Source organism: Leptinotarsa decemlineata, unplaced genomic scaffold (genome assembly GCF_025532065.1).
Source record: "Leptinotarsa decemlineata unplaced genomic scaffold, Ldec_3_MD MMD2_tig00078422_RagTag_RagTag, whole genome shotgun sequence".
Taxonomy (NCBI): domain Eukaryota; kingdom Metazoa; phylum Arthropoda; class Insecta; order Coleoptera; family Chrysomelidae; genus Leptinotarsa; species Leptinotarsa decemlineata.
Genome location: NW_027412747.1, coordinates 12,313,960 through 12,328,423, shown reverse-complemented (window position 1 = coordinate 12,328,423; position 14,464 = coordinate 12,313,960). Strand labels below are relative to the sequence as shown.

The following is a 14,464-nucleotide window of genomic DNA, read 5'->3' as shown; positions in this document are numbered from 1 at the left end:
AGCCAAGAGACATCTCCTTAAATCATCACTCACATTGTAAACGTAGGAACGTATTTCTAAATTCTAACATTAGTTCACTGTCGTTGAATAACAATATTATCTTTTAAAATGTGATATCTTACGTGAAGGATCGGATATCTCCAAGAAATACATTTCCTTTACCCATTCAATTTCCGCATTTTCCACCTGCATCAAGCAACAGGTTGTTTCTTCAATCTGAGCCGTGTCGAAGCACGCCTCTGACAGCAGCATTACCTTCGACATCGCGTATCATGTAGGCCGCTGCAGATCGCGAGTCCTGCAGCAGCCACCTTCGATCAGTCTTCTTGCAAGTCTCGTCTGTGAAGTATCCAAGAAAGCTCGGAAAATAAGGTGGCTCTGATCAGTTGCGCGCGTGCTCTCCGAGACGCATTTGTTTTCGAAATTATCGACGACGACGAAGGATTTTGATAGTGTTGACTGGTGTGACGGGTGTTTGTTGTGATTTCGGAGATTGTTGAACTGTGAGTATATTTTTAGAAGTGATTGGGTATTGTTGTTGGTATGAGAAAAAATTATTAGTGTACACGATGTTGATAAGACAAGTGTCTACTTTGAATGTCGCAGAAACCATTGATTTTAATTTGAAGCGGGGTTTTTGGCAAATATTCTGGTATCAACCCGTTTATACAACAGAATTGCACTTTTTTTACACGTTTATATTAGCTACACTTGTATGTTTGTTTGTTTGTAACCGAATACTTGGGATTCGATTTTGACTAACTTTAAACAGACAGATGTATTTTAAACTGTGTACACTTATCAAGAATCAGTGACAATACAATATTCTCATGAGTTTATCGATCAGGATGGCCAGGATTAGATAATTTCTTAACATAGTTTCTGTGTGAGAGCAAGTGAGACAACCACACTGTTTGTGCAACCACATGTCTGTGGCTAGATGTAGCAAGTCAGACTGAAAAATAGAAAATAAAGAATAGTTCAAAAAAAAAAACACGCTTTAATAGCAATACAAACTGAATAATAAAAAATAATTAGAAACTAATTTAATATTGTTTTCAACATCGATAATAAGTCGATAATAGGTCCGAAATTAGAATAAATCTTTTTGCATAAAAAATAATTTTGTTACAATAAATAGTGGGCTGTCAATCTAGCGAACAGCTCCTAACCAAGTATTTAAAACAATTGATATTCAGCACCCCACGCTTTTTTACAACAAAATATTTTTTTTTTGTAAATAGATTCATTCTGATTTCAGACTTACTAAAAGTCACAGATTATGTCAAGCCATAGGACTTATTTTCGACGTTGAACACAATCTATTAACTCTATATTTTAGTTTGTGTTGCTATTGTAACGTGTTTTTTTTTTGTTTTTTAGAACTTTTATTTTTTAATGTGTTTGTTACTTATTTATTCATATTGACGAATCATTGAATTGGAATTCTCATATTCATGACAAACTCTGTTTCACATTAACAACTGATAGTTACTTAGATATTCAACAATAGTAATGATAATGATATCATTTATTAATGAAAAGAGAGAGACAATGTATACAGCAAATACAATTTCTCACATAAATGATACCTACTCGATAAGTGGGCAAACACTTGTTTCGAGATAAAATTACCTTACTTAACTACCTAATAAATATTCAGTCCAATACAAGAACACTACGAGAAAAGCAATAGGCCTTAAAATATATATAGGAATAACAGAGTACTTAAAAAAAGCAAACACATCAATAAGAACATTTCAAAAGTACAAACATTTTGGAATAAGTAATAGTTATGAGAATAAAAATTGAACCCATGCATGAAGAATTAAAAAGGCGAGTATATAAATAAGATAAAATGAAATCAGTTGAAAAAATTTGGTTCGACGATCTCATTACATTTGACTCTTGGTGTTTCGTATATGGATCGTTTTACCATCTTTTCAAACATTTGAAAGTTCATTGGTATTGAACTGTATTCAATGGTATTGAATAGATATGCACATATGCACATACATCTATTAATACCGGCGGTTCATGAGAACCTTAATGTCATATTGAAAAATTGAAGGAAACTCTTGGAAAAACCAAAATAGGTGAATTGTCATAAACAATTATTGAAATGTCATAAATGGTCTAATGAAATAAATAATGAAATAAATAAAGAACCCTTGGAAAATAAGGTCAAACAAAGGGAAAAAATGTGATATGAAATTAAAAAAGGCAAATTTATTCAATAATTCCTACACCAAAAAAAAAAGATTGTAAAAATTGAGTACTCTAATCTACCAGATGAATTTCCGAATGTTGTCTACATAATTATACTTATATCTGAACTCAAAAATAAATGGCTCTCCAGAATAACACAAACTTACCACAGAAACAATGAAAAATATTGATCTCTATATTTTAGACCATTCTTCTTCAGTGCAAAAAAAATTCTATCTTAGATCTGACGAAAGGAATTGTAACTTTTCTGGATTTGACCAAAGCATTTGACACTGTCTCACATGCTGCGCTGATAGAAAAACTGGAAAGATATAATATCCCTACAACTATTTCAGAATAATCTTGATGGCGAAACCCAATGTGTTAAAATTTGTAAAACTGAAGATTGACTATTGAATATATCTATTGGTGCGCATCAGGGTATAGTATTTGGTCCAATACTGTATGTATAACCAAAATTTGCCTCATAATTTTCAAGGTCGCATTCTAAGCTATGCCGTTGACACTGCATTGATTTTCAAATGCAACACTTGGAATGAAACTTTACATTCAGCAGGGCAGTATTTGAAGAAGATTGAACAATCGCTTAATAATAGCGAATGAGTTTCAACAAACAAAAACAAAAATTTTGCACTTTTTCTCCTCAGTCAGTTGACCAGCCGAACACAGAAACAATTGAATTTCATGAACCAGACTGTTCAAATTAACACAAATATTAGAAAATTTTCCTTGGCCAGTACTTGAGGTGGGACAAAAATGTTTATTACACGATTAAAAAAATCAAAATACTAATGAATGAATTTAAGAGAAATTGTGTCCAAAAATGATTCAATAATAGGTACTGTATTTTAGTTTAGCTGAATCTGTAAGGTTTTACAGTATGGGGTAGCGCCTTCAATAATATTCTTGATTTTTTTGAAATTGCTGAGAATTCTTGAGCGAAAATTGTTTCCAAAAAGGTAAAACGATATTATACCATGTTACTGTATACTGATACACCAATATTAAATATGAATTCCTTATATACTCACAGAAATATCATCTGGATCTTCATGTAAATTCAAAAAACAAGAAAATAATAAACTCATAATAATACAAATTGCACTTTTCAGGAAAACTCATTTTCAAAGATATCTTTTCTATTATTTGATTTCTACAAAGTTTTGACATAACTGCAAAAAAGCGATAACAGCATTACAAAACATGTTAAGTGGAAAAAACAAAAGGATTCCCAAGAAATGCCACAAATTACTAAATTGGCAGAAAACTATCTAGAACAGTAATATTGATGAATTGAAAGTGTTATATTATTAGAAAAGATAGATTTTTGCGAAAGAAAGGTTTTGGCTTTCTACTTCATCTTTAAACAAAAAATACAACCAATTGATTTTTCTGGGATAATATTACAACGCAAAAATCTCTCCCCCCTTTCGTCAATTTTCTACTGTTTCATTCAAAATGTATTTTTACAGTTTAGATGATATCAGGACAATGAAAGCAACTGCCAACATATTTTTCAACATTGCACCAGTGATTGTCCTGTTTCGAAGAGCAAACAACTGAAAAAGACGATTATTTATTGTGAACGTAGTTTTATGTCATTGTTTTTATTTTTTTGCCCGTTTTTTCGCATAGAATATTCAATATTTTTTCGCATAGAATATTCAATATTTTTTGAACGTAAAAAATGAAAATCTATCGAAAAAGTCAAGCGATATATTTCTTTCTGATTTGCCCGAATACTCACGTAGCGCACGTTATAATACTTCTGCAATAAATGTCAACTTGACAAAATTCAATTGACAAAATTCAATTCTGCATTTGAATAATGTTTTCAGTCTTACCGAGTACTCTGTCTACAGAGGCTGATACTGCTTACCATGCTATCGATCATCTGAAAGCATCGAAGTTACGTGATCGATATGAATCGGCCTTCAATGTATTTGAAAATTTTACATGAAGATTAATTCAGTAGTACAGTATAAATTATCACTGGAAAGTGTTCCAGAGTTAGATGTCGGTGGCAGTAAAAGCCGAAACGAAAAGTAGAACCGTGATTATGGTGATGATATTTTAAATTCAATAGGAGATAAACGACAATTTCAGTATAGGAATATCAGACACAATACATGATCCGTTTTTAGAGTTTGATGATAGAATTGTTCGTTAACAATCAACAGACCTATTATAATTGAAAACTATTCTGGTATGTTTCTACGGCGGTCATACCGATTTGACCCTAAAAGTGTGTTTGAATCGGTGACTTGTCTAGCCTTCTTCGGTCTATTCATCTGCTCTGGTCCCTATTGTCACCCCTGCGCATCCACCTAAAACTTAATTTACTAGCATCCAGAGATAAATGAAAATCTGTAGGCCCATTGAGGCCATTAAAACTTGTAACCAAATTTTTTATCAAATACGATGAATATTTGATGAAATTTTGGGTGTTTGCATGTTTTATCACCTAGTCAAAACTTTTCTGACTTTCGAAAGGGACCGTTTCTAATTTGTTGTAATCTATGTTGTATTGTGAAAGCTGCAACAATGACTTTTTATCAAACGTATGAAACCTGAGATTTCATGGGAATTTTCTAAATTTTCACTCACACATGTAATATTGAAACTTTAGTCGATATTTTTTTGGAATTAAAACCGGCACTAGGTTCGACTGTGTTGGACTCATTGATTTTATGAAACTCTTGGATATTTTTGTAAGGCTTATGTGAGATTGTTCTTCAAAAAACCATCACTAAATATTAACTAACTTGAGTATTCTTGGTTGAGAGAAAACAATCTTTTATGAAACCCTTGTATTTGCTGATCTCAAATGGAATTCACAACATGGCTCAGGTGAAAAGTGCAAATTCTTCACAATGAAACTAAGCTCTCGATGAATTATTTGACTGATTTCAATATATGTTTTTGAAGTTCTTCGAATACCTCTGCCTTTCATTAGTAATGCAAACAATTCATTTAATTAATTCCAGAATTCAATTGTTATCGGTTTCAATAAATTCCGTGTGCCGTATAGAAAGTTGATACTTGAACTAAAAGTGACCTCACTTCACCTCTATTTGTTAATCTAATACATTCGAGAGTTGATCATATAGTTGGATCACCATTGGCGATTTGAAATATTCTATATGTTTTTTAAGATTTTTATTATTAGATCGGTTTCACTATGTCTTCCTTAGGTAGTGGTTTATATAACTAACAATGTTTTTGGTAGATTGAATAACATCCCGAGGACAAAGTGAATGGGATTAGATCTGGTGATTGATGAGGCTGCTTGTTGCAGTGCTAAACAAAGAAGGACATACCTATTATTGTGCAGAAAGTTGTGTACCTACTGTTTATTGTACATTGACATTATACTGTATCAAATAGGTTAATATACGACCTTCATTGACGTATTTGGAGGTTTTATATTTATATATATATATATATATATATATATATATATATATATAAAGCAAAAAAGGTTTTATAAGTTTTGGAAATGTACTGAAACAAACGATGAGAGTATATAAAATTATTCAAACTTACTGATACTGATTTTCTCTATAAATTTCAATTCATATCAAAATTCCAGAACATTTTTCAATAAATATGATATTAAGAGAAGGAATTGAAATTTTTTCTGTTATAACAATTGAGGATATCGAAAATTGTTATAGAACCGTTTCTCGAGAACAAAGCGTTTTTACCAGAAAAACATGTTCTGGAAATAAAACTTGTTTGACTTTCTACTCTCCAATTAATATACGGAGTGGGGAACTTTGGGGGAAAAATAAAAATGTAATATACAACAAATTAATGAATCGACTGTAACCGTGTTGCAACTATGATATGAAAGAGAATATTTTTTGAAGGAATAACCAGGATGATTGCACATCATTCGTTTTCACCTTTTTGAAACTTTCTAAGAACTTTTGAGTTCTAAATTTATGTTGCGACATTGCTGCCAAGTTATTACAAAAAATCTATTTTGTAGACTATTCAAAAAAAATCCATCACCTACACATCTATCTCTTTGAGGTGAAATAGTTAGCATTACTATAGGATGAGTCAAAAAAGATATCCTAGGTCCACTGCTATCACAGGAAATACTTTTTCGAACTGCTCAATTTTTTTGGGGTCATATCGATAAATATTATCTTTCAAAAATATTTTTTTCTACATACTGGGTGATTTAGCAGAGCGTGGCCAACCAAAGTTATATTTTTTTAAATAGAACACGTCATTCGATTCCATATTTTTTTGCTCTCTAAGGAATTTTTGTTTTAGAATTTTCATTGCGGCATTGCCAAGTTATTCCACGAAAACCTATTTTGCAGACAATATTTTTAAATCATCACCCGCATGTCTACAGCAATTAAGTGGATTTTTTAAGGAATAGTTATTCAACATCACTATGATAATTTCTGCAATCTCAACTTTCGGAAACAATATATAGGGTGCACGGTAAAACCGGCCAAGTTTCATTCATTTTCAGATAGACATAATTCAACTATTTCAAATGGAACACCCTGTATTTTTTCATTTGTATTAAATGTTTGTACAGTTCACTACATTTTTTATCAGTGGTATACTATACGAAAAAATGATATATTACAAATTATACCAAGTTTTAGTAATTGTTATAATCACAAAAAATGTATTTTCTTACTGTCACGTACTTAAATTGTTTTTCAAATAATCAAACTAATCGCTAGTACATTAGCATTTTTCATACCATCTAGTGATAGTTATCAGCGGTTTCAACAGTTAGAAATGCATAAGAATGGTCGCCATTTTGAATATCTTTTGAACTGCTCCATTCAATAAAAAACTCAGGCGTTATTGTTTATATTGAAAAAAAATTAATAAAACTGGGTATAATTTGTAAAATATCAGTTCTTCGTATTGTATACTCTGATAAAAAATGTAGTGAAATGTTGAAACATTTCATACAAATGAAAAAATACAGGGTGTTCCATTTGAAAAAGTTGAATTATGTCTGTTTGAAAATGAATAAAACTTGACCGGTTTTACTGAGAACTCTATATATTGTTTCCGAAAGTTGAGGGTAATTAGTCCCACGCATCTCTGAACAGAAGAATCTCCCTGAGGAACTCAATCACGTACTACTCCCTTGGCTAATACCACTGAAAGCATTGGAAATGTGCCCAAATTTGTAGGTTTATGGACTAACTTCTATTAGAAAACAACTACTTCTCTGGATGATACCACGAAGGGCATTGAATTATATCGTGTCAGTGCAGGATTCTCCACTGAAGTTATTCCTGCATATGCTGTTGGCTATACAACTGCCGCAATCGATTTTTAATTATTGGAACACACTTGCAGACCAGTTTCGGGCTCTTTGGCCATTTGTTAGTGCAAGGTAGTCTCGACTGGGTAGTTCGATCAGGTAAATACGATATTGGTAGCCAATGGTAGTAGATTCTTCGACTTCTACGTACTCTCCACATGTTGGAACTTATTTCACTTTCAACATTACATCATTTCAGACATGGAGAAACAATCATAATTGAAATAGTTTGATGATAAACTCTCAATAAATGTGTTACGAGATTTTTAATTGAGATATGTATAACCGATTCATATATCAGTATCAATTAATTGGTAATTTATATATGCGTTGACTTCAAAAAATTAATTTCCAATTCATTTCACGCGCCATTTCACCCGACAGCTGTTTTTTACGTAATATTTCCAATCGAAGAAATACAACATAATCTAATAATTGACTTCTGTTGCTGAATGGAAACACATATTTTGATTCAATATTGCTCTATTTGTAATTATGATATAAATCTTTCTGCGTGTTCTGGTTCAGTACACGCTGATTGGGACTGACGCTGTGGAGAAGTCAAAGCGTTTATTTATGAAGATGCGCATACCAGGCCGATTCGTAAGTGTAAAATAGATATTTGATTTTTAGTATAGTTCAAGTAAACGATATAGTACAACCTATCTTACAACAGCTTCTCTTCAATAATGTAGTTAGGGAGCTAACTAATTTCGTTATTCAATAATTATTTCTGATTATATAATATGTACATATAGAATGAAAATATATAAAATAATATACATAATGAAGATTTCGTTTATATAGGTGAATGGGAAAGTAGGGATTCAAATAACAGGGTGATAATTGAGAATACTTCTGAATACTACTTACTCACACAACAGATCGCTTCAAAAACACTTCACTAACTTTCATCGAAAGCTTCTGATAATTCGTTTTCTATATTCTCTGTTTCAATATCACTGTCGTCATTGGAATCAATAATGAATTCATTTCCACCATTGATATAGAAGTGTCCAATCTCCATATAGTCTTTTTCAACTTTTTTAATCCTTTTCTGCCAGTCTTCTTCGGTATTATTAGATACTTCTTTAATTAGCTTTATTACCTTTTTTTGGATAATTTTGGATAATTATTTTTACGCCTGATGCTTTGTTTCAATTTTCCCCAAATTAACTTGATGGGATTGAAAACACAAAAATAGGGGGGAAGTCTCTGTATCGTGTGTTCATACTTTCAAAGGCATACAATTTTTCAAATGTTTTTGTCTGTAAAACTTCAAGTAGTTGGTTTTTGGTATGGTGATCTTCAAAATACAAATTGTAATCCATTAAAAAACTTTGTATTTCATCTTTCTCCGAATTTTCATTCGGTACTCTGATGAGCTGTCACGAGCACCATCGCCAAATAACTTTGTTGTTTCAATTTTTTTCCGTAAATTAGGACGTTCAATGGGCTGTTACTGTTTTTGATGCATTCACTTTCAAAGTGACATTTTGGGCATGAATAGTTGATTCGTTTCCATGACACTTCAACCTAAATTGAAAACTGTTGCAGCACATAATATGAGACTGGAAATTGAAAAATTCCCCAAATTTGGAGACAGGCTAGTAATGTAACTAAATCCGATTAACTTACATTTGATAAACGTGTGATGCACTTTTTGGAATCTTTGGTGTAGTAATGAATATCACTGGACAACACCAAACCGTTATTTTCAACACCTCGGCACGTGTTTCAATCACCAATAGATCATCTTCAAGAGGAAAATTAAACTGAGTCTCCCTCTTGAAGATGATCACTTGGTGATCAAAATACGTGTTGAGGTGAATATTACTGAAGTTTTTTCCCCACACCAAACCGTTATTTTAACACCTCGACACGTGTTTGGTATTGAAATAAAACTTCAGTAATATACATTCGATAAAAAAATAATTTTCAATTTCTGTCATTTCAATACATTCATTCCATTTACATTGACTATTTTATCATTTCGATAGCTTCTTATTCGGAACTATTGATTGAAAATCGGACTTTTCGAATTTTGGGTTGAAATTTGGTATGTAGGGTCATAATCGATTTTCAAGCAACATTTTCAAATAAGTTATATCGATAATTCTACCATTACTACTACTCAAGTGCTACTTCAGTACTATGTTTAGTACTAAGTTTTATTTTATTAGTATGGCAGTTCGACTGAGTGCCAGATTCAATTTTATGTAGGTATATTTCCAACTTGAGATTTAGAGGAGTAAAATTTGGAATTTGTGTCATCCTCCAATTCGGTGCGGAATATAGAAAATTTCTGCTATTTCATGTACAAACTTGAAAAAATGTCGAGGGATTTTCAAAAAAACAAACTCCTTCCGTATGGTAGATTCGAAATTTGTGAATTGATTTATTCCATGACATACTTTAACTTCTAGAGGTTGCCAGAAAAATTAATCATTAGAAATAAAATCTACCTACACCTACGCTGTAGGTACCACGCTGGAGATTGAACTATATACGACAAACATTTATGAAAGATACCCCACCGAGGTTAGCCCCTCCCCCATGCCCCTTCCTGGGTTGAGTGCCTTGTGTTGAAATATTCTCCACACGGTTACTGTGTGCAGAATATCCCATCTCGTCCATCCACCACCGCTCCTCTGTAGCGGTCCTCAACTTACTGATTGTCACTTCAGCAAGGTTGACATCTGACCTCTTTCGATCGAAAGTCAGCCTTTAGGTGTTTTCACTTTCTAATCTGATATTTGCTGTTCTCATTGCTTTCCTAACTGAATTTTTGCATGGGGCCCCCAAAAGCTAACCAAAGACGAGTACCTTTTGTCGCGAGCAAGTTTTGTTTCTCAGTGAATCTGAAAATGAGATGAATTTGAATCTGGTTAAGAAATTTTTATACTCACCGGAGCCGCCTGATAGTGACTCTCGGGGGGGGGTGGTCTTTGGTTCTGCTTTGTAGGCCTCCTGTATTTGTTCCTCTCTCGGAATCTGGGGTCATTCCTGTTCAGTGCATTGTGTAGATCGCTTAGCACTGGATTGTCGTGCGTTCGAATTCTGTCAAACGTGTCCTCTGCATGTTTCTCATATATGCGTCTACGTAGTGTATGTTCAGGTCTAGATCCCGGAATATGTACCTATTTGGTACACATCTGGATCTGGACTGGATCTGGACTGGATCTGTCTTCTGTATGTCGCTACGCACTGGCCTCAGGCAGTGCAGGAATGGGTTAGCCTCGCAGATGCTTCCTGTTCATCCAGCAGCAGGACCATACTGAAATTATTCGAGTAGATCACCTACATACCGGTTACGTAGTAATATCTCTCATCAGTGCAGGAAAGATCCGACCCAAACCTCAAATTGTCGGGGATACAATTAGTTTCAACGCGGCTCAACTGCATGTATCAAACCTTCGTCTAACTAGTAACAGCTTCATCTCGTGAACAAAGCCCCAAACAGGGAAGAAACATCCAATGTATCTCTCCTCGATACAGTCTTCAGATACGGTTTTTTTTCTACAAGTAACTAATTTCAGTGCGTTTTCTGTTACGTTAAAAAAGGCAGAAGGTACTATAGATATTCATGGATTCCGGATATTATTGTCATAAGGCTTTTGAAATTCTCATGAATTTGGTCGAATATCAACTGGATAACAATTTGTCAATTATTGTAACTATCAAGTGAAAGAACTATTTCACTTGAAAGATAGTGCACCCAAGATATACAGGGTGTTTATTAAACATGCGGCAAAAAATTAAAGGACTATTTCGTGGACTATTCTAGAATACTTTGTCCTTTGATGATTTTTGATAGGGCGCTTTGTTTAGAAGATACGGGGCGAATTAGAATTTCGACAATAACAATTTTGGTTATTTTAAAATTATTAAAGTAGCCGAAATAAAAGTATAGCGTACTACACTGGACCTATATACCAAGTAATAAAAGATCTAACAATTCCGTTGGTACGTATCAGCGACATTCCGTTTACTATACTAAAACCAATAATGATTGAGAGTAGAAGTAAGCCCAGTTGACAGCAAATGGAAGAAAAATTCTTAGTATAATCAATTAAAATATTCATACACATTTTTTATTTATTTCATTGAAACTTTGCAATATCGTAATTTACCTAATCCTTCTAGTCATTAGATGGGCCTTATATAAACGGAGTAATAATCGTGGTAATTATAGTAGGTACTAAAACTCATCGTCAGGGGTACTAGAAAATACAAATTACAAATTTTTGATAATAGAATATAATATAAATGGTAATGTACAAATTTTCGTCTAATCTTCAACCTCAGATTCGTCACTGTTGCTACCGCTATCATCGAAGTGAATTATGATTGGTTCAATATTGTGTTCAATACGGTTGTCTACGTTCCACATTTTTTGCTCCTTTTTTAAAACATGCTGCATGCATTTCTTCCAGTCTTCTGCAGAAACAGTTCGAATAGCTTCTTGCAGGTGATGTTGCACGTCCACTAATTTAAATGTTCTGTTTTCTCGTGCCACATATCTTTTTACTTGCGCCCAGATTAATTCTATTGGGTTTAATTCGCAGTGGTATGGTGGTAACCTTAAAACTGTAATTCCACGACTTAACGCCATTTCATCCACTGCGAGTTTTTTATATTTGTCTGTGTGTAATTTTGTTAGCTGAAGTAGTTCTGCCTTTAAACTATCTTTGTTATATTGGATGTTCTTATTAATTAACCATTTTTGAATTGCTGCTTTTTTCCATGATTGTTTCGGTAATGGTTCTAAATGTCGACTATGCTATGGGGCATTGTCCATGACGATGACAGACCCAGGTTCCACAAGTTGAATGATGCCTTCAAACCATTTTTCAAACACCTCCGCATTCATCTCTTCATGATAGTCGCCTGTTTTCTTAGATTTAAATATTAATTCACCATTTGGTAAAAATCCACTGTCGCTTCTTATATGCGTAACTATCAGACGACTACCTTTTCCAGATGACTGTTTTAACCCAACTGACAAACCTTCAATAAAGGTTATATTACCAGAGTGCTATACTTTTTTGACCGTATGTCCTTGGTTAACCCATGTCTGGTCCATGAAGTACAATTTTTTTTGAGCTTCCGAAATTCGTCAATTTTTCTTAGATAGTTTCTTCTCCATGCTATTATTTCTTGACGTTCAATGAGAATGCTTTTCCTGTCAACTTTTCCGTACGTAAATTCCATTTCGTGTACAAGTTTCCTAAAAGTTTCTTTACCCATTTTCGGGACCAATTCATGATCGCTAAGTGCCTCCAGAACAGTTTGTAGTGTGGGCAGCTCATTTCTGAAAAAGAAACTGTGAATAGTTCTGCGTATACTGGTTTTGGCTTCTTCATCAACTGTGATTTTTTTTCGTCCGCTACTAGTTTTTAGCGTTTGTACGTCCCCATGAATTTCTGCTTCTCTTAGTATTTTGTAAATCGATGATTTTGGTACACCGGTATAATCAGAGCACATATCAACTAATTTATCTTTTGTAATTGTGGAAGGCCCGACCATGTCTCCCATTTTTTGAGTAGTTTGAGAACGGTGTAGAAATATAATTGTGTAACGCTTAAACACTTATTAGCATTATTATTTTCACCAATTGTTATCACAACACGTCGATTGCTGACTAACCTAACTGTAAAACGTACAATTCACGCTGTATAATTCACAAACCAATGATACGCTCATGGCTGCAAGTACATTAGTGAGGACTACAACGATGAGATGGAAGTTACAAAGACAGAAATATCGTTGCGTACAGCGTTGCCACTAGTTGTAATAAATATCTAACACTATACAGAAAATAATGAATTTTAACTGATCAGTAAAAAGGAAATGTATAAGTATTACTCATTACAAGCTCATTTCTGATTTTTGTCATAAATAATACCATTTAATCGTACTAGTATTGTGTATTATCTATAATTTGCCACAACTTACAACTCTACTGCTTACTATATTTTGATTCTGCTATAAACTGGTAACGTAAAATTTCGATATGACAACGCGCTTTACTTTCAATCATTATTGGTTTTACTATACAAACGGCTGCAGACATTCAATTTGAATAGTATGTCTCGAAAGTGATCCTGATGTTTTTGAAAGAATTTGGTTCTTGTAGATTAAGAAACATTACACGTAATTTTGGGTAATAAATTGTTTTTGTCGAATTCTTCGAAACAAATCGCCTTGTTGAAAATCATCAAAGGACAAAATATCCTTAGAATAGTCCAAGTACTAGTCCCTTAAATTTTTGCCGCATGTTTAATAAACACCCTGTATTACTTTTTTCAGTTTCTGAATCGGACTTTGTAAATGAACTGCTGTCTTTTTTAGCATTCAGAAATTAGGAATATATCGATTATTAAAATTACCATTGAATAACTGTCATGACACACTCAAAATCCTTAGCACTGCCATCTACTCACTTTTATATATGTCTAGAAAAAACACAGGGCCCTAGCAAGGTATGAGTACTATAAATCCCATTAGAAATACAGAAGAATGGTTGTATTAGTTTGATATCTCATCAATAAGAGGATTGTAGTGATTTATGGGTGAAAACTCATGGCTTCACCGTGAACACTTGATTCTTCATCCCTTTCATCAGAATTAATAGAAAAGTATTAAAAAATGCTGCATGCGATTTTGACTAGTTCTAGAGAATTACTATCAGGATCACCTTGAGAAGCTCACTCTTCCTCATATTCGAAAACTTGATTGGATAAATTGTCAATATTGAGGTCTCTAGAGTATATTCAACTTTAAAAAAATTAATTCATTCTTTTCGGCAATTCTGAAACGATTACTCAAACAACGAAATGAACAGTTAACTGCTCAAAACCTAGTTATTGTCATGTATTTCACGAAAACCTCCAATTACACGATGCAGCTGCGGATTAA

The 14,464-nt window shown here is 33.2% G+C and overlaps 1 protein-coding gene across 1 annotated transcript in view; it reads left to right on the top strand.

Annotated features, from left to right (window-relative positions):
• Window positions 1-312: 312 nt before the first annotated feature.
• The window catches only part of LOC111511146 (uncharacterized), a 541,917-nt gene continuing 527,765 nt past the window's right edge, over window positions 313-14,464 (top strand). The window contains exon 1 of the mRNA XM_074186424.1: window positions 313-503. The gene's annotated coding sequence lies outside the window, so the exon portion shown is untranslated. The remainder of the gene's footprint in view (window positions 504-14,464) is intronic.